Source organism: Oncorhynchus mykiss, chromosome 4 (assembly GCF_057628025.1).
Source record: "Oncorhynchus mykiss isolate SJ-2025 chromosome 4, ASM5762802v1, whole genome shotgun sequence".
NCBI lineage: Eukaryota > Metazoa > Chordata > Actinopteri > Salmoniformes > Salmonidae > Oncorhynchus > Oncorhynchus mykiss.
In genome coordinates, this window is record NC_143025.1 from 14,380,352 (window position 1) to 14,394,226 (window position 13,875).

Below are 13,875 nucleotides of genomic sequence, written 5' to 3' on the forward strand. Positions count from 1 at the left end.
CCCACAAGCCCTTATCCTTCCTCTGCCTGTCTATCGGTCTGTCTATCCCTCACTCTCCTGTATGTCAAATAAAAAAAGTATTTTTGATCATTATTGAACTTGTTTGGCTTATGTAACTTCGAAATGGATGTTCAATGTAATTTTAGAATTGATTATATCAAATCATATCAAAGATACTATAAACTAGAATCTAAATGGATGTTTGTGTGCAAAAAAATTATCCTATAAGATCTTGACTCATGATCATAGGAACCTGGTACAAGGATCCTGCAAGATACAACCCTGCTAAGGTCGATCGGGCCGACTCTTTTCTCTGTATACATCAATGATGTTGCTCTTGCTGCGAGCGATTCCCTGATCCACCTCTACGCAGACGACACCATTCTATATACTTTCGGCCCGTCATTGGACACTGTGCTATCTAACCTCCAAACAAGCTTCAATGCCATACAACACTCCTTCCGTGGCCTCCGACTGCTCTTAAACGCTAGTAAAACCAAATGCATGCTTTTCAACCGATCGCTGCCTGCACCCGCATGCCCGCCTAGCATCACCACCGTGGATGGTTCCGACCTAGAATATGTGGACATCTATAAGTACCTAGGTGTCTGGCTAGACTGAAAACTCTCCTTCCAGACTCATATCAAACATCTCCAATCGAAAATCAAATCAAGAGTCGGCTTTCTATTCCGCAACAAAGCCTCCTTCACTCACGCCGCCAAGCTTACCCTAGTAAAACTGACTATCCTACCGATCCTCAACTTCGGCGATGTCATCTACAAAATGGCTTCCAACACTCTACTCAGCAAACTGGATGCAGTCTATCACAGTGCCATCCGTTTTGTCACTAAAGCACCTTATACCACCCACCACTGCGACTTGTATGCTCTAGTCGGCTGGCCCTCGCTACATATTCGTCGCCAGACCCACTGGCTCCAGGTCATCTACAAGTCCATGCTAGGTAAAGCTCCGCCTTATCTCAGCTCACTTGTCACGATGGCAACACCCTTCCGTAGCACGCGCTCCAGCAGGTGTATCTCACTGATCATCCCTAAAGCCAACACCTCATTTGGCCGCCTTTCGTTCCAGTACTCTGCTGCCTGTGACTGGAACGAATTGCAAAAATCGCTGAAGTTGGAGACTTTTATCTCCCTCACCAACTTCAAACATCAGCTATCTGAGCAGCTAACCGATCGCTGCAGCTGTACATAGTCTATTGGTAAATAGCCCACCCATTTTCACCTACCTCATCCCCATACTGTTTTTATTTATTTACTTTTCTGCTCTTTTGCACACCAATATCTCTACCTGTACATGACCATCTGATCATTTATCACTCCAGTGTTAATCTGCAAAATTGTAATTATTCGCCTACCTCATGCCTTTTGCACACATTGTATATAGACTCCCCCTTTGTTTTCTACTGTGTTATTGACTTGTTAATTGTTTACTCCATGTGTAACTCTGTGTTGTCTGCTCATACTGCTATGCTTTATCTTGGCCAGGTCGCAGTTGCAAATTAGAACTTGTTCTTAACTAGCCTACCTGGTTAAATAAAGGTGAAATAAATAAAAATAAAATAAAAATAAAGATCGATGCCTGCACGGAAATCTAATTAGCAAAATACAAAAATCAGTTTAAGCTACAGTACCAGTCAAATGTTTGGACACCTACTCATTCCAAGGTTTTTCTTCATTTTTACATTTTGTACATTGTAGAATAATAATGAAGACATCAAAACTATGAAATAACACATGGAATCATGTAGTAACCAAAAAAAGTGTTAAATCAAAATATATTTTATATTTGAGATTCTTCAAAGTAGCCAACCTTTGCCTTGATGACAGCTTTGCACAGCTTTGCACACTCTCAACCAGCTTCATGAGGTAGTCACCTGGAATGCATTTCAATTAACAGGTGTGCCTTGATAAAAGTTGTGCATTTTTTTTCCTTTAATGCGTTTGAGCCAAGCAGTTGTGTTGTGACAAGGTAGGGGTGGTATACAGAAGATAGCCCTATTTGGTAAAAGACCAAGTCCATATTATGGCAAGAACAGCTCAAATAAGCAAAGAGAAACGACAGTCCATCATTACTTTCAGACATGAAGGTCAGTCAATGCAGAACATTAAGAACTTTGAAAGTTTCTTCAAGTGCAGACGCAAATATCATCAAGAGCTATGCTGAAACTGGCTCTCATGAGAACAGCTAAAGGAAAGGAAGACCCAGAGTTACCTCTGCTGCAGAGGATAAGTTCAGTAGAATTACCAGCCTCAGAAATTGCAGCCCAAATAAATAAACTCAGCAAAAAAAGAAATGTCCTCTCACTGTCGACTGCGTGTATTTTCAGCAAACATAACATGTAAATATTTGTATTAACATAACAAGATTCAACAACTGAGACAAACTGAACAAGTACCACAGACATGTGACTAACAGAAATGGAATGTGTCCCTGAACAAAGGGGGGGGGTCAAAATCAAAAGTAACAGTCAATATCTGGTGTGGCCACCAGTTGCATTACTACAGTGCATCTCCTCCTCGTGGACTGCACCAGATTTTCCAGTTCTTGCTGTGAGATGTTACCCCAAACTCCACCAAGGCACCTGCAAGTTCCCAGACATTTCTGGGGGGAATGGCCCTAGCCCTCACCCTCTGAGCCAACAGGTCCCAGACGTGCTCAATGGGATTGAGATCCGGGCTCGTCGCTGGCCATGGCAGAACACTGACATTCCGGTCTTGCAGGAAATCACGCACAGAACGAGCAGTATGGCTGGTGGCATTGTCATGCTAGAGGGTCAAGTCAAGATGAGAATGCAAGAAGGGTACCACATGAGGGAGGGGGATATCTTCCCTGTAATGCAGTGTTGAGATTGCCTGCAATGACAACAAGCGCAGTCCGATGATGCTTTGACACACCGCACCAGACCATGACGGACCCTCCACTTCAATCCCGCTCCAGAGTACAGGCCTCAGTGTAACATTCATTCTTTCGACGATAAAAGCAAATGCGACCATCACCCCTGGTGAGACAAAACCGCGACTCATCAGTGAAGAGCACTTTTTGGCAGTCTTGTCCGGTCCAGCGATGGTGAGTTTGTGTCCATAGGCAACGTTGTTGCCGTTGATGTCTGGTGAGGACCTGCCTTACAACAGGCCTACAAGCCCTTAGTCCAACCTGTCTCAGCCTATTGTGGACAGCCTGAGCACTGATGGAGGGATTGTGCGTTCATGGTGTAACTCGGGCAGTTGTTGTTGCCATCCGGTACCTGTCCTCCAGGTGTGATGTTTGGATGTACCGATCCTGTGCAGATGTTACACGTGGTCTGCCACTGCGAGGAAGATCAGCTGTCCGTCCTGTAGTGCTGTCTCAGGCGTCTCAGTACGGACATTGCAATTTATTGCCCTGGCCACAAATACAGTCCTCATGTCTTCTTGCAGCATGCCGAAGGCACATTCACGCAGATGAGCAGGGACCCTGGGCATCTTTCTTTTGGTGTTTTTCAGTCAGTAGAAAGGCCTCTTTGGTGTCCTAAGTTTTCATAACTGTGACCTTAATTGCCTACTGTCTGTAAGCTGTTAGTGTCTTAACGATGTTCCACAGGTGCATGTTCATTAATTGTTTATGGTTAATTGAACAAGCATGGGAAACAGTGTTTAAAACCTTTACAAAAATATTTAATATATTTGATTTAATTTGTTTAACACTTTTTGGTACTACGTGATTCCATTTGTGTTACGTGAGCGGACCAAGTAATTTGGTGTTACTCTAAAGCGGAAAGGTGGAATAAACGAGTCAGGAGTAGGTTTGCTTAATTGAACAAAGTTCTCTATTGAGGGATTTCTTTCAACTCAAACACTCCAACACAATCAATGATGATCTCCCAGGAAAACAAATCTTTACACAAAAAAGGAACACAAAACGAGTATCTTTAAACTATAACATAAATCACAGATTTGTCACCGTCTTAATGGTTCGTTCGTGGATAGCTCCTCTCTCGTGGTGGCCATCCCTCCAGAGGTAGTTTGTCTTCTTCTTCTTCACCTTCCAAAAGGCATGTCTTCCCCTTTGGAGGAGCAGACACTCTTTCCTTTCTTTTTCACCCCTCACTGCCGGTTCCCTCCTCTCTCACCCCTCACTGCCGGTTCCCTCCTCTCTCACCTCTCACCCCTCACTGCCAATTCCCTCCTCTCTCTTGTAGGGGAAAGAGAATAGGTGTGCTTAATTGCCTCTGATCACCTTGACTCACATGCCTGACTGGGCTACTATCCGTGAGCCCAGCCTGCCCTCTGGTGGTCCTTCCACAGTTATTTCGTATTTATGATCTATTCATTATTATTCTACAATGTAGAAAATAGTCAAAATAAAGAAAAACCCTTGAATGACTAGGTGTGTCCAAACTTTTGACTGGCACTATATATATATATGGAGACTGTTAAGTGTAAAAAAATAAGGGGTTAATTATACAGTGGGGAGAACAAGTATTTGATACACTGCCGATTTTGCAGGTTTTCCTACTTACAAAGCATGTAGAGGTCTGTAATTGTTATCATAGGTACACTTCAACTGTGAGAGACGGAATCTAAAACAAAAATCCAAAAAATCACATTGTATGATTTTTAAATAATTCCTTTGCATTTTATTGCATGACCTAAGTATTTGATCACTTACCAGTAAGAATTCCGTCTCTCACAGACCTGTTAGTTTTTCTTTAAGAATCCCTCCTGTTCTCCACTCATTACCTGTATTAACTGCACCTGTTTGAACTCGTTACCTGTGTAAAAGACACCTGTCCACACACTCAATCAAACAGACTCCAACCTCTCCACAATGGCCAAGTCCAGAGAGCTGTGTAAGGACATCAGGGTTAAAATTGTAGACCTGCACAAGGCTGGGATGGGATACAGGAAAATAGGCAAGCAGCTTGGTGAGAAGGCAACAACTGTTGGCGCAATTATTAGAAAATGGAAGAAGTTCAAGATGACGCTCAATCACCCTCGGTCTGGGGCTCCATGCAAGATCTCACCTCGTGGGGCATCGATGATCATGAGGAAGGTGAGGGATCAGCCCCGAACTACTCGGCAGGACCTGGTCAATGACCTGAAGAGAGCTGGGACCATAGTCTCAAAGAAATGGATGGATTAAAATGCTGCAGCGCATGCAAGGTCCCCCTGCTCAAGCCAGCGCATGTCCAGGCCCGTCTGAAGTTTGCCAATGACCATTTGGATGATCCAGAGGAGGAATGGGAGGTCATGTGGTCTGATGAGACAGAAATAGAGCTTTTTGGTCTGAACTCCACTCGCCGTGTTTGGAGGAAGAAGAAGGATGAGTACAACCCCAAGAACACCATCACAACTGTGAAGCATGGAGGTGGGAACATCATTCTTTTGGGATGCTTTTCTGTAAAGGGGACAGGACGACTGCACTGTATTGAGAGGAGGATGGATGGATGGGGCCATGTATCGCGAGATCTTGACCAACAACCTCCTTCCCTCAGTAAGAGCATTGAAGATGGGTCGTGGCTGGGTCTTCCAGCATGACAAAGACCCGAAACACACAGCCAGGGAAATTAAGGAGTGGCTCCATAAGAAGCATCTCAAGGTCCTGGAGTGGCCTAGCCAGTCTCCAGACTTGAACCCAATAAAAAAATCTTTGGAGGGAGCTGAAAGTACGTATTGCCCAGCGACAGCCCCGAAACCTGAAGGATCTGGAGGTCTGTATGGAGGAGTGGGCCAAAATCCCTGCTGCAGTGTGTGCAAACCTGGTCAAGAACTACAGGAAACATATGATCTCTGTAATTGTAAACAAAGGTTTCTGTACCAAATATTAAGTTCTGCTTTTCTGATGTATCAAATACTTATGTCATGCAATAAAATGCAAATGAATTACTTAAAAATCATACAATGTGATTTTCTGGATTTTTTGGATTCCGTCTCTCACAGTTGAAGTGTACCTATGATAAAAAATTACAGACCTCTACATGCTTTGTAAGTAGGATAACCTGCAAATTCGTCAGTGTATCAAATACTTCTCCCCACTGTATGTTTAAAAAAAGAAAAGGGGGATTCTGATCTTTCTTAGAGACACTTCAGAACAAACTTACTTTTTATATTTTTTGTGGATTATCTCTTGTTTTATTTAGTTAATCTGTTATTCAATATGTTTTATATGGGCTAATAGCAGTAATGTTTTATACTTCAAGGTCTTAAAATTGAAAATCAAATAGCTAAATGATCTTTGGTATGACCTTCTTAAAACAAGTCTATATAGTAGATCCATGAATACACAAATATTTAAAGGAGCATTCACGCTACTAGCACTGACAGTGTCCCCTGACTCCACGCCCTGTATCTATACTGCAATAGGCTATGTGCCAGGGGGCTAGGGTCAGTCTGTCCTATCTGGTGTAATTCTCATGTCTTATCTGGTGTCCTGTGTGATCTTAGGTATGCTCCCTCAAATTCCCCATCTCTCTCTCTCTCCGCACCCAGAGGACCTTAGCCCTTTGTCATGTCTTTGGCATCATTAAACTGAAGACTTATTTTTATCAAATAAATTATCTGTTATTATTATTATTACGTGATTAAACTAACTTAATCATGTAAATGTAATTAACTAGGGAGTCGGGGCACCAAGGAAAATATTCAGATTACAAAGTTATACTTTTCCTAATATATTATAATTTTAATATCTGATCAATTAGTCTTCGAATTAATGAATTATTCTTTACCTCACGTTAGTCTAATTCCAAACGTCGTAAATTGTTGGTTATCTGCACGAACCCAGTCTTCACTATGAGTCATCCATACATCAATTGTCTCAATCCTTTTTTTATTAACTAACTAAATAATCACAGAGATACACACACAAACAAACAAGTAGATATGGTTACAAGGAAATGATAGGGGAATGTGCCCTAGTGGGCTAAACCGGCATGGCGGCTTGTTAGACAAAGGGACTGAGAAGGGCGCGAAAGACAAAAGAGTCACTACACAGTTGATAATTATAACAATTGAAATGCTACTCCTTTGCACCTGAATGCTCACTCATTCGGGAATAATTGCAATCAATATATATATATATATATATATATATATATTCACACTCAGTGTGTCGTCGTGATCTCTGTTGGATAGTTTGTTTCTGTTGGAGAGTTTGTCCGCCCTCTCTCTCTCTTCAGTGGTTAGAATGGATAGTTCAGAGTCCCATTCAGAAATGCGGTTGTTGGTCCTCGCATTCACGGGTACATAATTTCTAGCTGCAGACTAGTAATTATTATCGAAGATTTGTTCTTATTCTGTCAGTATCGATAGTCTCAGAGTGGAATGGTGGTATGGTGGTATAGTTAAAAGATTCAGCAATCTACTCAAACCTTAACTCCCTCTGTGATGAGGTACTGGTCTCCTCTCAAACCTTAGCCCTCCCGTAATTGAGGTAAGCTTGGTCTGAAGATGATTCTCCAGGTGGGGGTTACATTCGGAAGAGCAGAAAAAGGCTGTCCCATGACACCAGATCAATGTCTGTGCTCATGGGGCGGGCCAATTACTTAATTAACTTTAAAGGGAATTGGGTTCCCTTTCATTAAACAGTTTAAAATCACATTACATAATTTCACAAATAGTTTCATCTTTACTCATTCATTTTATACAACCAGCGGGCCTGGACATGCACTGGCTTCATAAGTGCGACTCTTGTATAAGCAGAGTTATGGTAATGTGGCTGTATTGTCTCTCATGAGTTTCACAAACACTAAACGAAATGGACCGGTCATAGCTGGATTCTTCCCCGACCGTGTACACCTTCTCCAAAACATGTACAGTGTTCAGTTCTCAAGTTCTATGCTGGAGAAGAGGTTCCTTTGTTCTCCTGTGAAACCTTTTCTCTCTATATACTGTCTGGCCATGAGGAAGAGAGTCTCCTCCAGGAATTTACGACCTGAGATAACAGCAGCCTGGGTGTAGGCGAGAGAGAGAGGGGGAAGGCACGCTATACCCAAAGAGGGCCATGTCATGACACCTTTTATTTATTGATTGATTTGCTGACACCTACTTTATTGAGGGAAAATGTACTTGCTAAGGCTGTGATATGTTGTTGTCTCACCCAGCTACACTACATGACCAAAAGTATTGGACATCTGCTAGTCGAACATCTCATTCCAAAATCATGGGCAATAATACAGAGTTGGTCCCCCCTTTGCAGCTATAACAGCCTCTGCTCTTCTGGGAAGGCTTCCCACTAGATGTTGGAAAATTGCTGCATTGCTTCCATTCAGCCACAAGAGCATTAGTGAGGTGGGGCACTGATGTTGGAATTACAATTCATCCCAAAAGTGTTTGATGGAGTTGAGGTCAGGGCTCTGTGCAGGCCAGTCAAGCTCTACCACACCAATCTCGACAAACCATTTCTATATGGACCTCCCTTTGTGCACGGGGGCATTGTCATGCTGAAACAGGAAAGGGCCTTCCCCAAACTGTTGCCACAAAGTTGGAGGCACAGAATCGCCTAGAATGTCATTGTAAGTTGTGGAGTTAAAATGTCCCTTCACTGGAACTAAGGGGCCTAGCCCGAACCATGTAAAACAGCCCCAGGCCATTATTCTTCCTCCACCAAACTTTACAGTTGGCACTATGCATTGGGGCATGTTGTGTTCTCCTGGGATCCATCAGACTGCCAAATGGTGAAGTGGGATTCATCACTCCAGAGAAAGCATTTCCACTGCTCCAGAGTCAACGATATTTACGCTCTACACGCTTCAGCACTCGGCAGTCCCGTTCTTCGAGCTTGTGTAGCCTACCACTTCGCGGCTGAGCCGTTGTTGCTCCTAGACGTTTCCATTTCAAATGGAACTTACAGTTGACCAGGATACCTTTAGCAGGTCAGAAATTTGACTAACTGACTTGTTGGAAAGGTGGCATCCTATGACGGTGCCACGTTGAAAGTCACTGAGCTGTTCAGTAAGGCCATTCTACTGCCAATGTTTGTCTATGGGGATTGCATGGCTGTGTGCACGATTTTATACACCTGTCAGCAACGGGTGTGGCTGAAATAACCAAATCCACTAATTTGAATGGGTGTTAACATACTGTTGTATATATAGTGTCTAAAGATAAATGCAATAATTGTCATTCGCTCTGGATAAGAGCGCCTGCTAAATGACTAAAATGTTATTGATTTCATCATATTGAACTTCCACACCTTTCTGTTCTTGTTGGTCTGTTCATATAGTCAGCCATAAATCAATTATCTAAGTTATTAACTGTCAGGAGGCATAGATAGGGTCATTCTCTGTTCTTTGTACTGTATGGTCAATGCCTACTAGGCTAGCCTGATCCTATGCTTGCGAGATCAGGATTGGCTTGCGAGATCAGGTTTGGCTTATGCAACCTCAAAATGGATGTACAATTTCATGATATAATTTATTATATTAAATCATATGAAAGATACTGTAAAATATAATCTGAATGGATCTTTGTGTAAAGATTCCCCCCTCCCCCCCGGGTGTGTCCACCTCTGAATGCTTGGCTATGAAAACCAACTGACATTTAGTCCTGAGGTGCTAACCAGTTGCACTCTCTAGAACCACTGTGATATTCTTTTGACCCTACTGGTCATCTACTGTATGAACGGATGAACATCTTGAAGAACGAGTTGCCCTTAAATGGCCATGTACTCTAATAATCTCCACTCGGCAGAGCCAGAAGACCATTTGCCACCCCTCAGAGCACGGTTCCTCTCTAGGTTCCTTCCTAGGTTCCTGCCTTTCTAAGGAGTTTTCCTAGCTTCTGCATCTGCATTGCTTGCTCTCTGGGGTTTAAGGCTGGTTCTGTATAAGCACTTTGTGACAACTGCTGATGTAAAAAGGGCTTTAAAAATCTATTTGATTTATTTATTTGCTAATAACTACTTTATTGAGGGAAATGTACTTGCTATGATTGTGGTATGTGGTTGTCTTACCCAGCTATCTTAAGATAAATGCAATATTTGTATTTCGCTCTGGATAAGAACGCCTGCAAAATGACTAAAATGTTAATTATTACATCACACCTTTACGGTCTTGTCTGTCTTATAATTTAGTGAGCCATAATTCTTATCAATTATCTAAGTTATTAACTGTCAGGTGGCATAGGGTCATTCTCTGTGCTTTGTACTGTATGATCAAAGACTACTATGCTAGCCTGATCCACATGTAAGTTTGAGAGATCAGGTGGTTCGTACGAAGCTTAAAGACTATAATAGCTATAAGCAATATACTATTTTAAAATGCTAATTTGGCTCTTTTTTCATTACAGTGATGTGCAATTGTATTAATCCTCCCAGCTTGGTTGGCTTGACTTCCACTTCTGCATAAAATCACATCTCCTTCCAACGGTTCATGTTACCTTGAAAGCCTTGTGCAAAATACAAGTCCATTTACTCAGCTATGGTCAGTTTTTAAACATATTAACCACTATATCCTTGAATGTTGATCCCCAATTCACCACATGTAAATAGGTGATTAGTCATTGAATTACTGATGTACATGACTCACTCACTCAGTTACTTAGGTATACCCCTCTTTGTCCTTCGCAGGTCATGAGCCACAGCATAAACACATTACCTTAACACATGGTGACACACCTTTAACTCTGTTAGGCGAGGGAACATCACCTCCAAAGCCAAATTTGTCATTGAGGTGTGATGAAAGATGAACAAGAGGTGAAGAAAGTGTCATTTCCTGCTAGACCTGTTTGTTGACCTATCAAGGCTGCACATATTTAAAACAAAGATGAACTCTTGAATAATCATTTCAGGATTATTTCAACCCTAAATGGAAATTTAAAAAGATTCCAATTAGTGTGGAATGGAAAGAAAAATACCCCTAGGATGAAAGATGAACATGTCAGAGATGTAGTAACTAAGAGAAAGTGGTCGTTCCCTCTCTTCAGATCCTTTTGAGAGTTTTCCAAATATGCATTGAAACAAAACTATTTGAGAAAAAGTGAATTATGTTGGTTTCCAGGGTTATCCTTTAATTCAAGGACACACACAAAAGCCAAACACGGATACAAACGACAACCCTTCCCACACAATAACACAAACCGACTCATTTCTCAAAAGTAGATCGGTATCTAATGCTATGCATCATTAGCCAGTGTACAAGCCTGGGGATTAAAGGTTATAAATGTGGAGTGAGGTTACTATTTAACAGCCCACTAAGGAACTAGCTACAGATGAAGCTGGTGTTAAAGAGATAGGAATGTTTTATCGTGTCTGTTTCTGTGACAACAGCACAGGGAAAGGAGTCAAGAGTTCAAAAGAACCCAAGCTGCTTCCTCAGGCCTCTTCAAAGGTGAAATTTAACAGGTGATAATGTTCAGTAAAAAAATGTGTTTTGTTATGCAGAGACATGCACATCAAGTCAGCAGGCACCTGGAAAAGATTGAAATTACATTAGATCTATACATATACACAGAGGTCTCAATGAGAATGCTCATTATCTCAAGAAAGGAAAAAGATTATGCCCTCAGCACGGTCTAGAATCTAGATGTTGCTTCAAGCTATTATTTGCTTCAGATCAGTGTGTCTTAACTGACTATTTTGAACACAAGGACCTCAAATGGGAATATCTATAACAGTCCATTCCCTATAATTTCCTGAATGTTCATCCGATCAATATGTGTTTAATATTTTCTAAAGCTTCCAACAATAATTTCACAGGGCCAAATCCTTAATTGATATACACAACTTAGACTTCTGAGTAAAGCATATGAGGATGTGATTTATTGACATTTGAACGAAAAGTTAGGTAGCATTTCACCCACAGTAATAAATGGTTCATCAGTGGAGCAGGCACAGTATGGTGTTTATAATCACACATATATAAATATCACCGTTTTCAGAGATAACACATACAGTGCCTTCAGAAAGTATTCACACCCCTGGACTTTTTCCACATTTTGCTGTTACAATGTGGGATTAAAATGGATTTGTCCTTTTTGTCAACAATCCATGTATACGAAATACTCTAATGTCAAAGTGGAAGAAAAATTCTAGCGTTAGTAAAAAATGTATTTATATTTTTTGTTTTTGTTGTACTTTTACCCCCACTTTCTTGATATTCAAATTGGTAGTTACAGTCTTGTCCCGTCGCTGCAATTCCCCTACGGCGTCAGGAGAGGCGAAGGTCGAGAGCCATGCGTCCTCTTAAACATTGCTTCTTGACACACGGCTCACTTAACCCGTAAACCAGCCGCACCAATGTATCGGAGGAAACACCCTCCAGCTGGTGACCGAAGTCAGCTTGTGACCGAAGTCAGGTTGCAGGCGATTGGCCCACCACAAGGAGTCACTAGAGCACGATGGGACAAGGAAATCCCGGGCCGGCCAAACCCTCCCCTAACCCAGACGACTCTGGGCCAATATTGTACCGCCTCAAAGGTCTCCCAGTCACAGCCGGCTGTGACACAGCCTGGGATCAAACCCGGGTCTGTAGTTAGGCCTCAAGTACTGCAATGTAGCGCCTTAGACCACTGCGCCACTCAGGAGGCCGCACTAATAGCTCTTGATTAGATAAGTATTCAACCCCCTGAGTAAATGTTAGAATCCCCTTTAGCAGTGATTACAGCTGCGAGTCTTTCTGGGTCCGTCTCTAAGCACTTTACACGCCTGTAATAAGGCAGCCTCCCTCACATTTCAGTTGAAGGCATTCAGTTGTACAACTGACTAGGTATCCCCCTATCCCTATTGTGAAACATTTGCCCATTTATTATTTTAAAAATGATTCAATATCTGTCAAATTGGTTGTCAGTCAATGCTAGATTGCCATAGATTTTCAAGCAGATTTATGTAAGTCAAAACTGTAATTTGACACTGCGGAACATTCACCATCTTCTTGTGTAGATTTCACTTTAGGATTATTGTCTTGCATTTCTTGCTTAAATGTGAAATCCTCTCCCAATGTTTGGGGGATAGCAGATTGAACCAGGTTTTCATCTAGGATTTAGCCTGTGCTTAGCTCCATTTAGTTTATTTTTTATCCTGAAAATCTCCCCAGTCCTTAACGATTACAAGCATACACATAACATGATGCAGCCACTGCTATGCTTGAAAATATGGAGTGGTACTCAGTAATGTGTTGTATTGGATTTGCCCCAAACATAACACTTTTTATTTGGAACAAAAGGTTATTGCTTTGTCACATATTTTGCAATATTGCTTTAGTGCCTTAAAAATTTAAATTTAACCAGGCAATTCAATTAAGAACAAATTCTTATTTACAATGATGGCCTACAGGGGAAGTGTGTTAACTGCCTTGTTCAGGGGCAGAACAATAGATTTTTACCTTGTCAGCTAGGGGTTTCGATCCAGCAACCTTTCGGTTACTGGCCCAATGCTCTAGCCACTAGGCTACCTGTCACCCCTGAGTAACTACAATGTTGTTGATCACAGCCATTAATTAAACTCTGTAACTGTTTTAAAGTCACCATTGGCCTCATGACGAAATCCCTGAGTGGTTTCCTTCCTCTCCGGCAACTGAGAGGAAGGACACAGATATGTGTGGGGTACAGAGATGAGGTAGTCATTCAAAAATGATGTTAAACACTATTATGCAACTAATTATGTGACTGAAGCAAATTTGCAATAACAAAGGGGTTGAATAATTATTGACTCAAGACATTTCAGCTTGATTTAAAAAAAAATAATTAGTAAATTATTATGTTTTGTAAAATCGAAAAACAATTCAATTTTTTCCTTTTGGGATATTGTGTGTAGGCCAGTGACAAAACATCTAAATGTAATCCATTTTAACTTCAGGCTATAGCACAGAGAAATGTGGAAAAAGTCAAGGGGTATGAATACTTTCTGAAGGCACTGTACGTTACTACACACAGGTCTCAC